This window comes from Equus caballus, chromosome 15 (genome assembly GCF_041296265.1).
Source record: "Equus caballus isolate H_3958 breed thoroughbred chromosome 15, TB-T2T, whole genome shotgun sequence".
Classification (NCBI taxonomy): domain Eukaryota; kingdom Metazoa; phylum Chordata; class Mammalia; order Perissodactyla; family Equidae; genus Equus; species Equus caballus.
The window spans coordinates 4,225,113-4,242,792 of record NC_091698.1 but is presented as its reverse complement, the minus strand read 5'-3'; positions in this window follow the sequence as shown (position 1 = coordinate 4,242,792).

Below are 17,680 nucleotides of genomic sequence, written 5' to 3'. Positions count from 1 at the left end.
GTGTCCGGCATTTGGTTCTGGCACCTCTGAGAGGTGGTTCCGGAATGCCTGGCATGTGATTCCGGAGTGTCTGCCGAGTGGTACTGGCGTAGCCGGCAGTTGATTTTGGCGTGTCCACTAGGTGGCTCTGGGGAGTGGAGAAGCTGGTTCCAGCATACTCGGCAGGTGGTACCGGCGTGTCCAGAACATGGTTCTGGCAAGTCTGAGAGGTGGTTCCGGCACGCCCGACAGGTGATTCCGGAGCATCCGCCAAGTGTTTCTGGCGTACCCGACAGGTGATTTTGGCATGTCCGACAGGTGTTTCTTGCGAGTCGAGCAGGTGGCTCAGGCATGCTCCGCTGTTGCTTCCGGCGTCTCTGGCACGTGGTTCTGGTGTGTCTGAGAGCTGGTTCTGGCATGTCCGGCAGATGATTCCGGAGTGTCCACCAAGTGGTTCTGGTAGACCTGGCAGGTGATTTTGGCGTGTCAGGAAGGTGGTTCCGGCTAGTTGAGCAGGTGGATCAGGCATGCTCGCCAGGGGGTTCAGGCGGGTCTGGCAGGTGGTTTCGGTCTGTTCGGGGAGTGGTTCCGGCATCTCAGGCTCATGGTTCTGGCACGTCTGAGATGTGGTTCCGGTCGGCCCTACAGCTGATTCCGGAGTGTCCGCCAAGTGGTTCCGGCGTAGCTGAAAGGTGATGTTGGCGTGACCGGCAGGTGGTTCCAGCCAGCCCGGCAGGTCATTACGGAGTGTCTGCTGAATGGTTCTGGCGTAGCCGGCAGGTGATTTTGGCGTGTCCAGCAGGTAGTTCCGGCGAGCTCGGCAGGTTGTGCCGGCGTGTCCGGGACATGGTTCTGGCACGTCTGAGAGATGGTTCCGGCATGACCGGCAGGTGATTCCGGAGTGTCCGGCATGTGGTTCTGGCACCTCTGAGAGGTGGTTCCGGCATGCCCGTCAGGTGGTTACGGAGTGTCTGCCGAGTGGTTCTGGCGTAGCCGGCAGGTGATTCTGGGGTGTCCAGCAGGTGGTTCTGGGGAGTGAATCAGGTGGTTCCGGCATACTCGGCAGGTGGTACCGGCGTGTCCGGAACATGGTTCTGGCAAGTCTGAGAGGTGGTTCCGGCAGGCCCGACAGGTGATTCCGGAGTGTTCGCCAAGTGGTTCTGGCGTACCCGGCAGGTGATTTTAGCGTGTCAGGTAGGTGGTTCCAGCGAGTCGAGTAGGTGGTTCCGGCGTGCTCGGCAGGTGGTTCAGGCGGGTCTGGCAGGTGGTTTCGGTCTGTTCGGGGTGTGGTTCCGGCATCTCAGGCACATGGTTCTGGCACGTCTGATAGGTGGTTCCGGCCGGCCCGACAGGTGTTTCCATGGTGTCCGCCAATTGGTTCTGGCATAGCTGGCAGGTGATGTTGGCGTGACCGGCAGGTGGTCCCAGCCAGCCCGGCAGGTGATTCCGGAGTGTCTGCCGCGTGGTTCTGGCGTAGCCGGCAGGTGATTTTGGCGTGTCCAGCAGGTGGTTCCGGCGAGCTCGGCAGGTGGTACCAGCGTGTCCAGAACATGGTTCTGGCACGTCTGAGAGATGGTTCCGGCATGCCAGGCAGGTGATTCCGGAGTGTCCGGCATGTGGTTCTGGCACCTCTGAGAGGTGGTTCCGGAATGCCCAGCAGGTGGTTCCGGAGTGTCTGCCGAGTGGTTCTGGCGTAGTCGGCAGGTGATTCTGGCGTGTCCAGCAGGTGGTTCTGGGGAGTGGATCAGGTGGTTCCGGCATACTCGGCAGGTGGTACCGGCGTGTCCGGAACATGGTTCTGGCAAGTCTGAGAGGTGGTTACGGCATGCCCGACAGGTGATTCCGGAGTGTTCGCCAAGCGGTTCTGGCGTACCCGACAGGTCATTTTGCATGTCCGGCGGTGGTTCCGGCGAGTCAAGCCGGTTGTTCCGGCGTGTCTGGCAGGTCTTTCCGGTCTGTCCGGCAGGTGGTTCTGGCGTGTCCGGCACGAGGTTCTGGCACGTCTGAGAGTTGGTTCCGGCATGCCCGACAGGTGATTCCGGAGTGTCCGCCACGTGGTTCTGGCGTACCCGGCAGGTTGATTTTGGCGTGTCTGGCAGGTGTTTCTTGCAAGTCGAGCATGTGGCTCAGGCATGATGAGCAGTTGCTTCCGGCGTTTCCGGCACGTGGTTCTTGTGTGACAGAGGGCTGGTTCTGGCATGTCCGGCAGATGATTCCGGAGTGTCCACCAAGTGGTTCTGGTAGACCTGGCAGGTGATTTTGGCATGTCTGGAAGGTGGTTCCGGCTAGTTGAGCAGGTTGATCAGGCGTGCTCGCCAGGGGGTTCAGGCGGGTCTGGCAGGTGGTTTCGGTCTGTTCGGGGAGTGGTTCCGGCATCTCAGGCACATGGTTCTGGCACGTCTGAGATGTGGTTCCGGTCAGCCCTACAGCTGATTCCGGAGTGTCCGCCAAGTGGTTCCGGCGTAGCTGGCAGGTGATGTTGGCGTGACCGGCAGGTGGTTCCAGCCAGCCCGGCAGGTGATTCCGAAGAGTTCACCAAATGGTTGTGGCGTAGCCAGCAGGTGATTTTGGCGTGTCAGGAAGGTGGTTCCGGCTAGTTGAGCAGGTGGATCAGGCGTGCTCGCCAGGGGGTTAAGGCGGGTCTTGCAGGTGGTTTCCGTCTGTTCGGGGAGTGGTTCCGGCATCTCAGGCACATGGTTCTGGCACGTCTGAGAGGCGGTTCCGGCCGGCCGGAGAGGTGTTTCCGGAGTGTCCGCCAAGTGGTTCTGGCGTAGCTGAAAGGTGATGTTGGCGTGACCGGCAGGTGGTTCCAGCCTGCCGGGCAGGTGATTCCGGAGTGTCTGCCGAGTGGTTCTGGCGTAGCCGGCAGGTGATTCTGGCGTGTCCAGCAGGTGTTTCTTGCAAGTCGAGCATTTGGCTCAGGCATGCTCAGCAGGTGCTTCCGGCGTGTCCGGCACGTGGTTCTGGTGTTTGTGAGAGCTGGTTCTGGCATGTCCGGCAGATGATACCTTAGTGTCCACCAAGTGGTTGTGGCATACCCGCCAGGTGATTTTAGCGTGTCAGGTAGGTGGTTCCGGCGAGTCGTGTAGGTGGTTCCGGCGTGCTCGGCAGGTGGTTCAGGCGTGTCCGGCAGGTGGTTCCGCCATGCCCGGCAGGTGATTCCGGAGTGTCCGGCATGTGGTTCTGGCACCGCTGAGAGGTGGTTCCGGCATGCCCGGCAGGTGATACCGGAGTCTCCGGCATTTGGTTCTGGCACCTCTGAGAGGTGGTTCCGGAATGCCTGGCAGGTGATTCCGGAGTGTCTGCCGAGTGGTTCTGGCGTAGCCGGCAGGTGATTTTGGCGTGTCCAGCAGGTGGTTTTGGTGAGTCGAGCAGGTGGTTCTGGCGTGCTCGGCAGGTGCTTCCGGTGTCATTGGCATGCGGTTCCGGCATGTCTGAGAGGTGGTTCCGCCATGCCCGGCAGGTGATTCCGGAGTGTTCGCCAAGTGGTTCTGGCGTAGCCGGCAGGTGATTTTGCATGTCCGGCAATGGTTCCGGCGAGTCGAGCCGGTGGTTCCGGCATGTCCGGCAGGTGGTTCCGGCATGTCCGGCAGGTGGTTCCGGCATGTCCAGCACGTGGTTCCAGCATGCCCTGCAGGTGACTCCGGAGTGTCCGGCATGTGGTTCTGGCACCTCTGAGAGGTGGTTCCGGAATGCCTGGCATGTGATTCCGGAGTGTCTGCCGAGTGGTTCTGGCGTAGCCGGCAGGTGATTCTGGCTTATCCAGCAGGTGGTTCTGGGGAGTGGATCAGGTGGTTCCGGCATACTCGGCAGGTGGTACCGGCGTGTCCGGAACATGGTTCTGGCAAGTCTGAGAGGTGGTTCCGGCATGCCCGATAGGTGATTCCGGAGTGTTCGCCAAGTGGTTCTGGCGTAGCCGGCAGGTCATTTTGCATGTCTGGCGGTGGTTCCGGCGAGTCGAGCCGGTGGTTCCGGCGTATCCAGCAGTGGTTTCCGGTCTGTCCGGCAGGTGGTCCTGGCGTGACCGGCACGAGGCTCTGGCACGTCTGAGAGTTGGTTCCGGCATGCCCGACAGGTGATTCCGGAGTGTCCGCCACGTGGTTCTTGCGTACCCGGCAGGTGATTTTGGCGTGTCTGGCAGGTGTTTCTTGCAAGTCGAGCATTTGGCTCAGGCATGCTCAGCAGGTGCTTCCGGCGTGTCTGGCACGTGGTTCTGGTTTGTCTGAGAGCTGGTTCTGGCATGTCCTGCAGATGATTCCTTAGTGTCCACCAAGTGGTTGTGGCATACCAGGCAGGTGATTTTAGCGTGTCAGTTAGGTGGTTCGGCGAGTCCAGTAGGTGGTTCTGGCGTGCTCGTCAGGTGGTTCAGGTGTGTCCGGCAGGTGGTTCCGGCATGCCCGGCAGGTGATACCGGATTCTCCGGCATTTGGTTCTGGCACCTCTGAGAGGTGGTTCCGGAATGCCTGGCATGTGATTCCGGAGTGTCTGACGAGTGGTTCTGGCGTAGCCGTCAGGTGATTTTGGCGTGTCTAGCAGGTGGTTTTGGTGAGTCGAGCAGGTGGTTCTGTCGTGCTCGGCAGGTGCTTCCGGTGTCATTGGCATGTGGTTCTGGCATGTCTGAGAGGTGGTTCCGCCATGCCCGGCATGTGATTCCGGAGTGTTCGCCAAGTGGTTCTGGCGTAGCCGGCAGGTGATTTTGCATGTCCGGCAATGGTTCGGGCGAGTCGAGCCGGTGGTTCCGGCATGTCCGGCAGGTGGTTCCGGCATGCCCGGCAGGTGATTCCGGAGTTTCTGGCATGTGGTTCTGGCACCTCTGAGAGGTGGTTCCGGCATGCCCGGCAGGTGATACCAGAGTGCTCACCAAGTGGTTCTGCGTAGCCGGCAGGTGATTTTGGCGTGTCCAGCAGGTGTTTTTGGTGAGTCGAGCAGGTGGTTCTGGCGAGCCCGGCAGGTGCTTCCGGTGTCATTGGCATCTGGTTCCGGCATGTCTGAGAGGTGGTTCCGCCATACCCGGCAGGTGATTCCGGAGTGATCGCCAAGTGGTTCTGGCGTAGCCGGCAGGTGATTTTGCATGTCCGGCACTGGTTCCGGCGAGTCGAGCCGGTGGTTCCGGCATGTCCGGCAGGTGGTTCCGGCATGCCCGGAAGGTGATTCCGAAGAGTTCACCAAATGGTTGTGGCATAGCCGGCAGGTGATTTTGGCGTGTCCAGCGGGTGGTTTTGGCGAGTCGAGCAGGTGGTTCTGTCGTGCTCGGCAGGTGCTTCCAGTGTCATTGGCATGTGGTTCCGGCATGTCTGAGAGGTGGTTCCGGAGAGTCTGCCGAGTGGTTCTGGAGCCAGCCCGGCAGGTGATTCTGAAGAGTTCACCAAATGGTTGTGGCATAGCCGGCAGGTTATTTTGACGTGTCAGGAATGTGGTTCCGGCTAGTTGAGCAGGTGGATCAGGCGTGCTCGCCAGTGGGTTCAGGCGGGTCTGGCAGGTGGTTTCGGTCTGTTTGGGGAGTGGTTCCGGCATCTCAGGCACATGGTTCTGGCACGTCTGAGAGGTGGTTCCGGCCGGCCGGAGAGGCTTTTCCGGAGTGTCCGCCAAGTGGTTCTGGCGTAGCTGAAAGGTGATGTTGGCGTGACCAGCAGGTGTTTCCAGCCAGCCCGGCAGGTGATTCCGGAGTGTCTGCCGTGTGGTTCTGGCGTAGCTGGCAGGTGATTTTGGCGTGTCCAGCAGGTGGTTCCGGCGAGCTCGGCAGGTGGTACCAGCGTGTCCGGAACATGGTTCTGGCACGTCTGAGAGATGGTTCCGGCATGCCCGTCAGGTGATTCCGGAGTGTCCGGCATGTGGTTCTGGCACCTCTGAGAGGTGGTTCCGGCATGCCCGGCAGGTGATTCCAGAGTGTCCGGCATGTGGTTCTGGCACCTCTGAGAGGTGGTTCCAGCATGCCCGACAGGTGATTCCGGAGTGTTCGCCAAGTGGTTCTGGCGTAGCCGACAGCTCATTTTGCATGTCCAGCGGTGGTTCCGGCGAGTCGAGCCGGTGGTTCCGGCGTGTCCGGCAGGTGGTTCTGGCGTGACCGGCACGAGGTTCTGGCACGTCTGAGAGTTGGTTCCGGCATGCCCGACAGGTGATTCCGGAGTGTCCGTTACGTGGTTCTGGCGTACCCGGCAGGTGATTTTGGCGTGTCTGGCAGGTGTTTCTTGGAAGTCGAGCATTTTGCTCAGGTATGCTCACCCGGTGCTTCCGGCATGTCCGGCACGTGGTTCTGGTGTGTCTGAGAGCTGGTTCTGGCATGTCCGGCAGATGATTCCGGATTGTCCACCAAGTGGTTGTGGCATACCCGGCTGGTGATTTTAGCGTGTCTGGTAGGTGGTTCCGGTGAATCGAGTATGTGGTTCCGGCGTGCTCGGCAGGTGGTTCAGGCGGGTCTGGAAGGTGGTTTCGGTCTGTTCGGGGTGTGGTTCCGGCATATCAGGCACATGGTTCTGGCAAGTCTGATAGGTGGTTCCGGCCGGCCCGACAGGTGTTTCCATGGTGTCCGCCAAGTGGTTCTGGCATAGCTGGCAGGTGATGTTGGCGTGACCGGCAGGTGGTTCCAGCCAGCCCGGCAGGTGATTCCGGAGTGTCTGCCGAGTGGTTCTGGCGTAGCCGGCAGGTGATTTTGGCGTGTCCAGCGGGTGGTTTTGGCGAGTCGAGCAGGTGGTTCTGGCGTGCTCGGCAGGTGCTTCCGGTGTCATTGGCATGCGGTTCCGGCATGTCTGAGAGGTGGTTCCGCCATGCCCGGCAGGTGATTCCGGAGTGTTCCCCAAGTGGTTCTGGCCTAGCCGGCAGGTGATTTTGCATGTCCGGCAATGGTTCGGGCGAGTCGAGCCGGTCGTTCCGGCATGTCCAGCAGGTGCTTCCAGCTTGCCCGGCAGGTGATTCCGGAATGTCCAGCATGTGGTTCTGGCACCTCTGACAGGTGGTTCCGGCATGCCCGGCAGGTGATTCCGGAGAGTCCGCCACGTGGTTCTGGCGTACCCGGAGGTTGATTTTGGCGTGTCCACTGGTGGTTCTGGGGAGTGCATCAGCTGCTTCCGGCATACTCGGCAGGTGGTACCGGCGTGTCCAGAACATGGTTCTGGCAAGTCTGAGAGGTGGTTCCGGCACGCCCGACAGGTGATTCCGGAGCGTCCGCCAAGTGTTTCTGGCGTACCCGGCAGGTGATTTTGGCATGTCCGACAGGTGTTTCTTGCGAGTCGAACAGGTGGCTCAGGCATTCTCAGCTGGTGCTTCCGGCGTCTCTGGCACGTGGTTCTGGTGCCTCTGAGAGCTGGTTCTGGCATGTCCGGCAGATGATTCCGGAGTGTCCACCAAGTGGTTGTGGTATACCTGGCAGGTGATTTTGACGTGTCAGGAAGGTGGTTCCGGCTTGTTGAGCAGGTGGTTCAGGCGTGCTCGACAGTGGGTTCAGGCGGGTCTGGAAGTTGGTTTCGGTCTGTTCGGGGAGTGGTTCCAGCATCTCAGGCTCATGGTTCTGGCACGTCTGAGAGGTGGTTGCGGCCGGCCAGACAGGTGTTTCCATGGTGTCCGCCAAGTGGTTCCGGCATAGCTGGCAGGTGATGTTGGCGTGACCAGCAGGTGGTTCCAGCAAGCCCGGCAGGTCATTACGGAGTGTCTGCTGAATGGTTCTGGCGTAGACGGCAGGTGATTTTGGCGTGTCTGACAGGTAGTTCCGGCGAGCTCGGCAGGTTGTACCGACGTGTCCGCGACATGGTTCTGGCACGTCTGAGAGATGGTTCCGGCATGCCCGGCAGGTGATTCCGGAGTGTCCGGCATGTGGTTCTGGCACCTCTGAGAGGTGGTTCCGGCATGCCCGTCAGGTGGTTACGGAGTGTCTGCCGAGTGGTTCTGGCGTAGCCGGCAGGTGATTCTGGGGTGTCCAGCAGGTGGTTCTGGGGAGTGAATCAGGTGGTTCCGGCATACTCGGCAGGTGGTACCGCCGTGTCCAGAACATGGTTCTGGCAAGTCTGAGAGGTGGTTACGGCACGCCCGACAGGTGATTCCGGAGTGTTCGCCAAGTGGTTCTGGCGTACCCGGCAGGTGATTTTAGCGTGTCAGGTAGGTGGTTCCAGCGAGTCGAGTAGGTGGTTCCGGCGTGCTCGGCAGGTGGTTCAGGCGGGTCTGGCAGGTGGTTTCGGTCTGTTCGGGGTGTGGTTCCGGCATCTCAGGCACATGGTTCTGGCACGTCTGATAGGTGGTTCCGGCCGGCCCGACAGGTGTTTCCATGGTGTCCGCCAAGTAGTTCTGGCATAGCTGGCAGGTGATGTTGGCGTGACCGGCAGGTGGTTCCAGCCAGCCCGGCAGGTGATTCCGAAGAGTTCACCAAATGGTTGCGGCGTAGCCGGCAAGTGATTTTCGCGTGTCCAGCAGGTGGTTTTGGCGAGTCGAGCAGGTGGTTCTGGCGTGCTCGGCAGGTGCTTCCGGTGTCATTGGCATGTGGTTCCGGCATGTCTGAGAGGTGGTTCCGCCATGCCCGGCAGCTGATTCCGGAGTGTTCGCCAAGTGGTTCTGGCGTAGCCGGCAGGTGATTTTGCATGTCCGGCAATGGTTCCGGCGAGTCGAGCCGGTGGTTCCGGCATGTCCGGCAGGTGGTTCCGGCATGTCCGGCAGGTGGTTCCGGCATGTCCAGCACGTGGTTCCAGCATGCCCTGCAGGTGACTCCGGAGTGTCCGGCATGTGGTTCTGGCACCTCTGAGAGGTGGTTCCGGAATGCCTGGCATGTGATTCCGGAGTGTCTGCCGAGTGGTTCTGGCGTAGCCGGCAGGTGATTCTGGCTTATCCAGCAGGTGGTTCTGGGGAGTGGATCAGGTGGTTCCGGCATACTCGGCAGGTGGTACCAGCGTGTCCGGAACATGGTTCTGGCAAGTCTGAGAGGTGGTTCCGGCATGCCCGATAGGTGATTCCGGAGTGTTCGCCAAGTGGTTCTGGCGTAGCCGGCAGGTCATTTTGCATGTCTGGCGGTGGTTCCGGCGAGTCGAGCCGGTGGTTCCGGCGTATCCAGCAGTGGTTTCCGGTCTGTCCGGCAGGTGGTCCTGGCGTGACCGGCACGAGGCTCTGGCACGTCTGAGAGTTGGTTCCGGCATGCCCGACAGGTGATTCCGGAGTGTCCGCCACGTGGTTCTTGCGTACCCGGCAGGTGATTTTGGCGTGTCTGGCAGGTGTTTCTTGCAAGTCGAGCATTTGGCTCAGGCATGCTCAGCAGGTGCTTCCGGCGTGTCTGGCACGTGGTTCTGGTTTGTCTGAGAGCTGGTTCTGGCATGTCCTGCAGATGATTCCTTAGTGTCCACCAAGTGGTTGTGGCATACCAGGCAGGTGATTTTAGCGTGTCAGTTAGGTGGTTCGGCGAGTCCAGTAGGTGGTTCTGGCGTGCTCGTCAGGTGGTTCAGGTGTGTCCGGCAGGTGGTTCCGGCATGCCCGGCAGGTGATACCGGATTCTCCGGCATTTGGTTCTGGCACCTCTGAGAGGTGGTTCCGGAATGCCTGGCATGTGATTCCGGAGTGTCTGACGAGTGGTTCTGGCGTAGCCGTCAGGTGATTTTGGCGTGTCTAGCAGGTGGTTTTGGTGAGTCGAGCAGGTGGTTCTGTCGTGCTCGGCAGGTGCTTCCGGTGTCATTGGCATGTGGTTCTGGCATGTCTGAGAGGTGGTTCCGCCATGCCCGGCATGTGATTCCGGAGTGTTCGCCAAGTGGTTCTGGCGTAGCCGGCAGGTGATTTTGCATGTCCGGCAATGGTTCCGGCGAGTCGAGCCGGTGGTTCCGGCATGTCCGGCAGGTGGTTCCGGCATGCCCGGCAGGTGATTCCGGAGTTTCTGGCATGTGGTTCTGGCACCTCTGAGAGGTGGTTCCGGCATGCCCGGCAGGTGATACCAGAGTGCTCACCAAGTGGTTCTGCGTAGCCGGCAGGTGATTTTGGCGTGTCCAGCAGGTGTTTTTGGTGAGTCGAGCAGGTGGTTCTGGCGAGCCCGGCAGGTGCTTCCGGTGTCATTGGCATCTGGTTCCGGCATGTCTGAGAGGTGGTTCCGCCATGCCCGGCAGGTGATTCCGGAGTGATCGCCAAGTGGTTCTGGCGTAGCCGGCAGGTGATTTTGCATGTCCGGCACTGGTTCCGGCGAGTCGAGCCGGTGGTTCCGGCATGTCCGGCAGGTGGTTCCGGCATGCCCGGAAGGTGATTCCGAAGAGTTCACCAAATGGTTGTGGCATAGCCGGCAGGTGATTTTGGCGTGTCCAGCGGGTGGTTTTGGCGAGTCGAGCAGGTGGTTCTGTCGTGCTCGGCAGGTGCTTCCAGTGTCATTGGCATGTGGTTCCGGCATGTCTGAGAGGTGGTTCCGGAGAGTCTGCCGAGTGGTTCTGGAGCCAGCCCGGCAGGTGATTCTGAAGAGTTCACCAAATGGTTGTGGCATAGCCGGCAGGTTATTTTGACGTGTCAGGAATGTGGTTCCGGCTAGTTGAGCAGGTGGATCAGGCGTGCTCGCCAGTGGGTTCAGGCGGGTCTGGCAGGTGGTTTCGGTCTGTTTGGGGAGTGGTTCCGGCATCTCAGGCACATGGTTCTGGCACGTCTGAGAGGTGGTTCCGGCCGGCCGGAGAGGCTTTTCCGGAGTGTCCGCCAAGTGGTTCTGGCGTAGCTGAAAGGTGATGTTGGCGTGACCAGCAGGTGTTTCCAGCCAGCCCGGCAGGTGATTCCGGAGTGTCTGCCGTGTGGTTCTGGCGTAGCTGGCAGGTGATTTTGGCGTGTCCAGCAGGTGGTTCCGGCGAGCTCGGCAGGTGGTACCAGCGTGTCCGGAACATGGTTCTGGCACGTCTGAGAGATGGTTCCGGCATGCCCGGCAGGTGATTCCGGAGTGTCCGGCATGTGGTTCTGGCACCTCTGAGAGGTGGTTCCGGCATGCCCGGCAGGTGATTCCGGAGTGTCCGGCATGTGGTTCTGGCACCTCTGAGAGGTGGTTCCGGCATGCCCGGCAGGTGATTCCAGAGTGTCCGGCATGTGGTTCTGGCACCTCTGAGAGGTGGTTCCAGCATGCCCGACAGGTGATTCCGGAGTGTTCGCCAAGTGGTTCTGGCGTAGCCGGCAGGTCATTTTGCATGTCCAGCGGTGGTTCCGGCGAGTCGAGCCGGTGGTTCCGGCGTGTCCGGCAGGTGGTTCTGGCGTGACCGGCACGAGGTTCTGGCACGTCTGAGAGTTGGTTCCGGCATGCCCGACAGGTGATTCCGGAGTGTCCGTTACGTGGTTCTGGCGTACCCGGCAGGTGATTTTGGCGTGTCTGGCAGGTGTTTCTTGGAAGTCGAGCATTTTGCTCAGGTATGCTCACCCGGTGCTTCCGGCATGTCCGGCACGTGGTTCTGGTGTGTCTGAGAGCTGGTTCTGGCATGTCCGGCAGATGATTCCGGATTGTCCACCAAGTGGTTGTGGCATACCCGGCTGGTGATTTTAGCGTGTCTGGTAGGTGGTTCCGGTGAATCGAGTATGTGGTTCCGGCGTGCTCGGCAGGTGGTTCAGGCGGGTCTGGAAGGTGGTTTCGGTCTGTTCGGGGTGTGGTTCCGGCATATCAGGCACATGGTTCTGGCACGTCTGATAGGTGGTTCCGGCCGGCCCGACAGGTGTTTCCATGGTGTCCGCCAAGTGGTTCTGGCATAGCTGGCAGGTGATGTTGGCGTGACCGGCAGGTGGTTCCAGCCAGCCCGGCAGGTGATTCCGGAGTGTCTGCCGAGTGGTTCTGGCGTAGCCGGCAGGTGATTTTGGCGTGTCCAGCGGGTGGTTTTGGCGAGTCGAGCAGGTGGTTCTGGCGTGCTCGGCAGGTGCTTCCGGTGTCATTGGCATGCGGTTCCGGCATGTCTGAGAGGTGGTTCCGGCATGCCCGGCAGGTGATTCCGGAGTTTTCGCCAAGGCGTAGCCGGCAGGTCATTTTGCATGTCCAACGGTGGTTCCGGCGAGTCGAGCCTGTGGTTCCGGCATGTCCGGCAGGTGATTCCGGCATGTCCAGCAGGTGCTTCCAGCATGCCCGGCAGGTGATTTTGGCGTGTCCAGCAGGTGGTTCTGGGGAGTGGATCATGTGGTTCCGGCATACTCGGCAGGTGGTACCGGAGTGTCCGGAAGATGGTTCTGGCAAGTCTGAGAGGTGGTTCTGGCATGCCCGACAGGTGAATCCGGAGTGTTCGCCAAGTGGTTCTGGCTTAGCCGGCAGGTCATTTTGCATGTCCGGCGGTGGTTCCGGCGAGTCGAGCCGGTGGTTCCGGCGTAGCCGGCCATTGATTTTGGCGTGTCCACTAGGTGGTTCTGGGGAGTGGATCAGCTGGTTCCGGCATACTCGGCAGGTGGTACCGCCGTGTCCAGAACATGGTTCTGGCAAGTCTGAGAGGTGGTTACGGCACGCCCGACAGGTGATTCCGGAGCGTCCGCCAAGTGTTTCTGGCGTACCCGGCAGGTGATTTTCGCCTGTCCGACAGGTGTATCTTGAGAGTCGAGCAGGTGGCTGAGGCATGCTCAGCTGGTGCTTCCGGCGTCTCTGGCACGTGGTTCTGGTGTGTCTGAGAGCTGGTTCTGGAATCTCCGGCAGATGATTCCGGAGTGTCCACCAAGTGGTTCTTGTATACCTGGCAGGTGATTTTGGCGTGTCAGGAAGTTGGTTCCGGCTAGTTGAGCAGGTGGATCAGGCGTGCTCGCCAGGGCGTTCAGGCGGGTCTGGCAGGTGGTTTCGGTCTGTTCGGGGAGTGGTTCCGGCATCTCAGGCTCATGGTTCTGGCACGTCTGAGAGGTGGTTCCGGCCGGCCCGACAGGTGTTTCCATGGTGTCCGCCAAGTGGTTCCGGCATAGCTGGCAGGTGATGTTGGTGTGACCGGCAGGTGGTTCCAGCAAGCCCGGCAGGTGATTCCGAAGAGTTCACCAAATGGTTGTGGCGTAGCCGGCAGGTGATTTTGGCGTGCCCAGCAGGGGGTTTTGGCGAGTCGAGCACGTGGTAGTCGCGGGCCCGGCAGGTGCTTCCGGTGTCATTGGCATGTGGTTCCGGCATGTCTGAGAGGTGGTTCCGGCATGCCCGGCAGGTGGTTCCGGAGTGTCTGCCGAGTGGTTCTGGAGCCAGCCCCCCAGGTGATTCCGAAGAGTTCACCAAATGGTTGTGGCGTAGCCGGCAGGTTATTTTGGCGTGTCAGGAAGTTCGTTCCGGCTAGTTTAGCAGGTGGATCAGGCGTGCTCGCCAGGGGGTTCAGGCGGGTATGGCAGGTGGTTTCGGTCTGTTTGGGGTGTGGTTCCGGCATCTCAGGCACATGGTTCTGGCACGTCTTAGAGGTGGTTCCGGCCGGCCCTACAGGTGTTTCCGGAGTGTGCGCCAAGTGCTTCTGGCGTAGCTGAAAGGTCATGTTGGCGTGACAGGCAGGTGGTTCCAGCCAGTCCGGCAGGTGATTCCGGAGTGTCTGCTGAATGGTTCTGGCGTAGCCGACAGGTGATTTTGGCGTGTCCAGCAGGTGGTTCCGGCGAGCTCGGCAGGTTGTACCGGCGTGTCCGGAAGATGGTTCTGGCACGTCTGAGAGATGGTTCTGGCATGCCCGGCAGGTGATTCAGGAGTGTCCGGCATGTGGTTCTGGCACCTCTGAGAGGTGGTTCCGGCATGCCCGGCAGGTGATTCCGGAGTGTCTGCCGAGTGGTTCTGGCGAAGCCGGCAGGTGATTCTGGGGTGTCCAACAGGTGGTTCTGGGGAGTGGATCAGGTGGTTCCGGCACACTCGGCAGGTGGTACCGGCGTGTCCAGAACATGGTTCTGGCAAGTCTGAGATGTGGTTCCGGCATGCCCGACAGGTGATTCCGGATTGTTCGCCATGTGATTCTGGCGTAGCCGGCAGGTCATTTTGCATGTTCGGCGGTGGTTCCGGTGAGTCGAGCCGGTGGTTCCGGCGTAGACGGCAGTTGATTTTGCCGTGTCCACTAGGTGGTTCTGGGGAGTGGATCCGCTTGTTCCGGCATACTCGGCAGTTGGTACCGGCGTGTCCAGAACATGGTTCTGGCAAGTCTGACAGGTGGTTCCGGCACGCCCGACAGGTGATTCCGGAGTGTCCGTCATGTGCTTCTGGCACCTCTGAGAGGTGGTTCCGGCATGCCCGGCAGGTGATTCCAGAGTGTCCTGCATGTGGTTCTGGCACCTTTGAGATGTGGTTCCGGCATGCCCGGCAGGTGATACCGGAGTGTTCGCCAAGTGGTTCTGGCGTAGCCGGCAGGTGATTTTGGTGTGCCAGGAAGTTGGTTCCGGCAAGTTGAGCAGTTGGATCAGGTGTGCTCGCCAGGGGGTTCAGGCGCGTCTGGCAGGTGGTTTCGGTCTGTTCGGGGAGTGGTTCCGGCATCTCAGACACATGGTTCTGGCACGTCTGAGAGGTGGTTGCGGCCGGCCGGAGAGGTGTTTCCGGAGTGTCCGCCAAGTCGTTCCGGCGTAGCTGAAAGGTGATGTTGGCGTGACCGGCAGGTGGTTCCAGCCAGCCCGGCAGGTGATTCCGGAGTGTCTGCCGTGTGGTTCTGGCGTAGCTGGCAGGTGATTTTGGCGTGTCCAGCATGTGGTTCCGGCGAGCTCGGCAGGTGGTACCAGCATGTCCGGAACATGGTTCTGGCACGTCTGAGAGATGGTTCCGTCATGCCCGGCAGGTGATTCCGGAGTGTCCGTCATGTGGTTCTGGCACCTCTGAGAGCTGGTTCCGGCATGCCCGGCAGGTGATTCCGGAGAGTCCGGCATGTGGTTCTGGCACCTCTGAGAGGTGGTTCCGGCATGCCCGGCAGGTGGTTCCGGAGTGTCTGCCGAGTGGTTCTGGCGTAGCCGGCAGGTGATTTTGGCGTGTCCAGCAGGTGGTTTTGGCGAGTCGAGCAGGTGGTTCTGGCGTGCTCGGCAGTTGCTTCCGGTGTCATTGGCATGTGGTTCCGGCATGTCTGAGAGGTGGTTCCGCCATGCCCGGCGGGTGATTCCGGAGTGTTCGCCAAGTGGTTCTGGCGTAGCCGGCAGGTGATTTTGCATGTCCGGCAATGGTTCTGGCGACTCGAGCTGGTGGTTCCGGCATGTCCGGCAGGTGGTTCCGGCATGCCCGGCAGGTGATTCCGGAGTGTCCGGCATGTGGTTCTGGCACCTCTGAGAGGTGGTTCCGGCATGCCCGGCAGGTGATTCCGGAGTGTCCGGCATGTGGTTCTGGCACCTCTGAGAGGTGGTTCCGGCATGCCCGGCAGGTGGTTCTGGAGTGTCTGCCGATTGGTTCTGGCGTAGCCGGCAGGTGATTTTGCATGTCCGGCAATGGTTCCGGCGAGTCGAGCCGGTCGTTCCGGCATGTCCAGCAAGTGCTTCCAGCTTGCCCGGCAGGTGATTCCGGAGTGTCCAGCATGTGGTTCTGGCACCTCTGACAGGTGGTTCCGGCATGCCCGGCAGGAGATTCCGGAGAGTCCGCCACGTGGTTCTGGCGTACCCGGAGGTCGATTTTGGCGTGTCCACTGGTGGTTCTGGGGAGTGCATCAGCTGCTTCCGGCATACTCGGCAGGTGGTACCGGCGTGTCCAGAACATGGTTCTGGCAAGTCTGAGAGGTGGTTCCGGCACGCCCGACAGGTGATTCCGGAGCGTCCGCCAAGTGTTTCTGGCGTACCCGGCAGGTGATTTTGGCATGTCCGACAGGTGTTTCTTGCGAGTCGAACAGGTGGCTCAGGCATTCTCAGCTGGTGCTTCCGGCGTCTCTGGCACGTGGTTCTGGTGTCTCTGAGAGCTGGTTCTGGCATGTCCGGCAGATGATTCCGGAGTGTCCACCAAGTGGTTGTGGTATACCTGGCAGGTGATTTTGACGTGTCAGGAAGGTGGTTCCGGCTTGTTGAGCAGGTGGATCAGGCGTGCTCGACAGTGGGTTCAGGCGGGTCTGGAAGTTGGTTTCGGTCTGTTCGGGGAGTGGTTCCAGCATCTCAGGCTCATGGTTCTGGCATGTCTGAGAGGTGGTTGCGGCCGGCCAGACAGGTGTTTCCATGGTGTCCGCCAAGTGGTTCCGGCACAGCTGGCAGGTGATGTTGGCGTGACCAGCAGTTGGTTCCAGCAAGCCCGGCAGGTGATTCCGAAGAGTTCACCAAATGGTTGTGGCGTAGCCGGCAGGTGATTTTGGCGAGTCCAGCAGGTGGTTTTGGCGAGTCGAGCAGGTGGTTCTGGCGTGCTCGGCAGGTGCTTCCGGTGTCATTGGCATGTGGTTCCGGCATGTCTGAGAGGTGGCTCCGGTATGCCCGGCAGGTGGTTCCGGAGAGTCTGCCGAGTGGTTCTGGAGCCAGCCCGGCAGGTGATTCCGAAGAGTTCACCAAATAGTTGTGGCGTAGCCGGCAGGTTATTTTGACGTGTCAGGAAGGTGGTTCCGGCTAGTTGAGCAGGTGGATCAGGCGTGCTCGCCAGTGGGTTCAGGAGGGTATGGCAGGTGGTTTCGGTCTTTTCGGGGAGTGGTTCCGGCATCTCAGGCACATGGTTCTGGCACGTCTGAGAGGTGGTTCCGGCCGGCCGGAGAGGTGTTTCCGGAGTGTCCGCCAAGTCGTTCCGGCGTAGCTGAAAGGTGATGTTGGCGTGACCGGCAGGTGGTTCCAGCCAGCCCGGCAGGTGATTCCGGAGTGTCTGCCGTGTGGTTCTGGCGTAGCTGGCAGGTGATTTTGGCGTGTCCAGCATGTGGTTCCGGCGAGCTCGGCAGGTGGTACCAGCATGTCCGGAACATGGTTCTGGCACGTCTGAGAGATGGTTCCGTCATGCCCGGCAGGTGATTCCGGAGTGTCCGTCATGTGGTTCTGGCACCTCTGAGAGCTGGTTCCGGCATGCCCGGCAGGTGATTCCGGAGTGTCCGGCATGTGGTTCTGGCACCTCTGAGAGGTGGTTCCGGCATGCCCGGCAGGTGGTTCCGGAGTGTCTGCCGAGTGGTTCTGGCGTAGCCGGCAATTGATTTTGGCGTGTCCAGCAGGTGGTTTTGGAGAGTCGAGCAGGTGGTTCTGGCGTGATCGGCAGGTGCTTCCCGTGTCATTGGCATGTGGTTCCGGCATGTCTGAGAGGTGGTTCCGCCCTGCCCGGCAGGTGATTCCGGAGTGTTCGCCAAGTGGTTCTGGCGTAGCCGGCAGGTGATTTTGCATGTCCGGCAATGGTTCCGGCGAGTCGAGCCGGTGGTTCCGACATGTCCGGCAGGTGGTTCCGGCATGCCCGGCAGGTGATTCCGGAGTGTCCGGCATGTGGTTCTGGCACCTCTGAGAGGTGTTTCCGGCATGCCCGGCAGGCGATACCGGAGTGTCCGGCATTTGGTTCTCACACCTCTAAGAGGTGGTTCCGGAATGCCTGGCATGTGATTCCGGAGTGTCTGTCGAGTGGTTCTGGCGTAGCCGGCAGTTGATTTTGGCGTGTCCACTAGGTGGTTGTGGGGAGTGGATCAGCTGGTTCCGGCATACTCGGCAGGTTGTACCGGCGTGTCCAGAACATGGTTCTGGCAAGTCTGGGAGGTGGTTCCGGACCGCCCGACAGGTGATTCCGGAGTGTCCGCCAAGTGGTTCTGGCATAGCTGAAAGGTGATGTTGGCGTGACCGGCAGGTGGTTCCATCCAGCCCGGCAGGTGATTCCGGAGTGTCTGTCGAGTGGTTCTGGCATAGCCGGCAGGTGATTTTGGCGTGTCCAGCAGGTGGTTCCGGCGAGCTCGGCAGGTGGTACCGGCGTGTCCGAAAC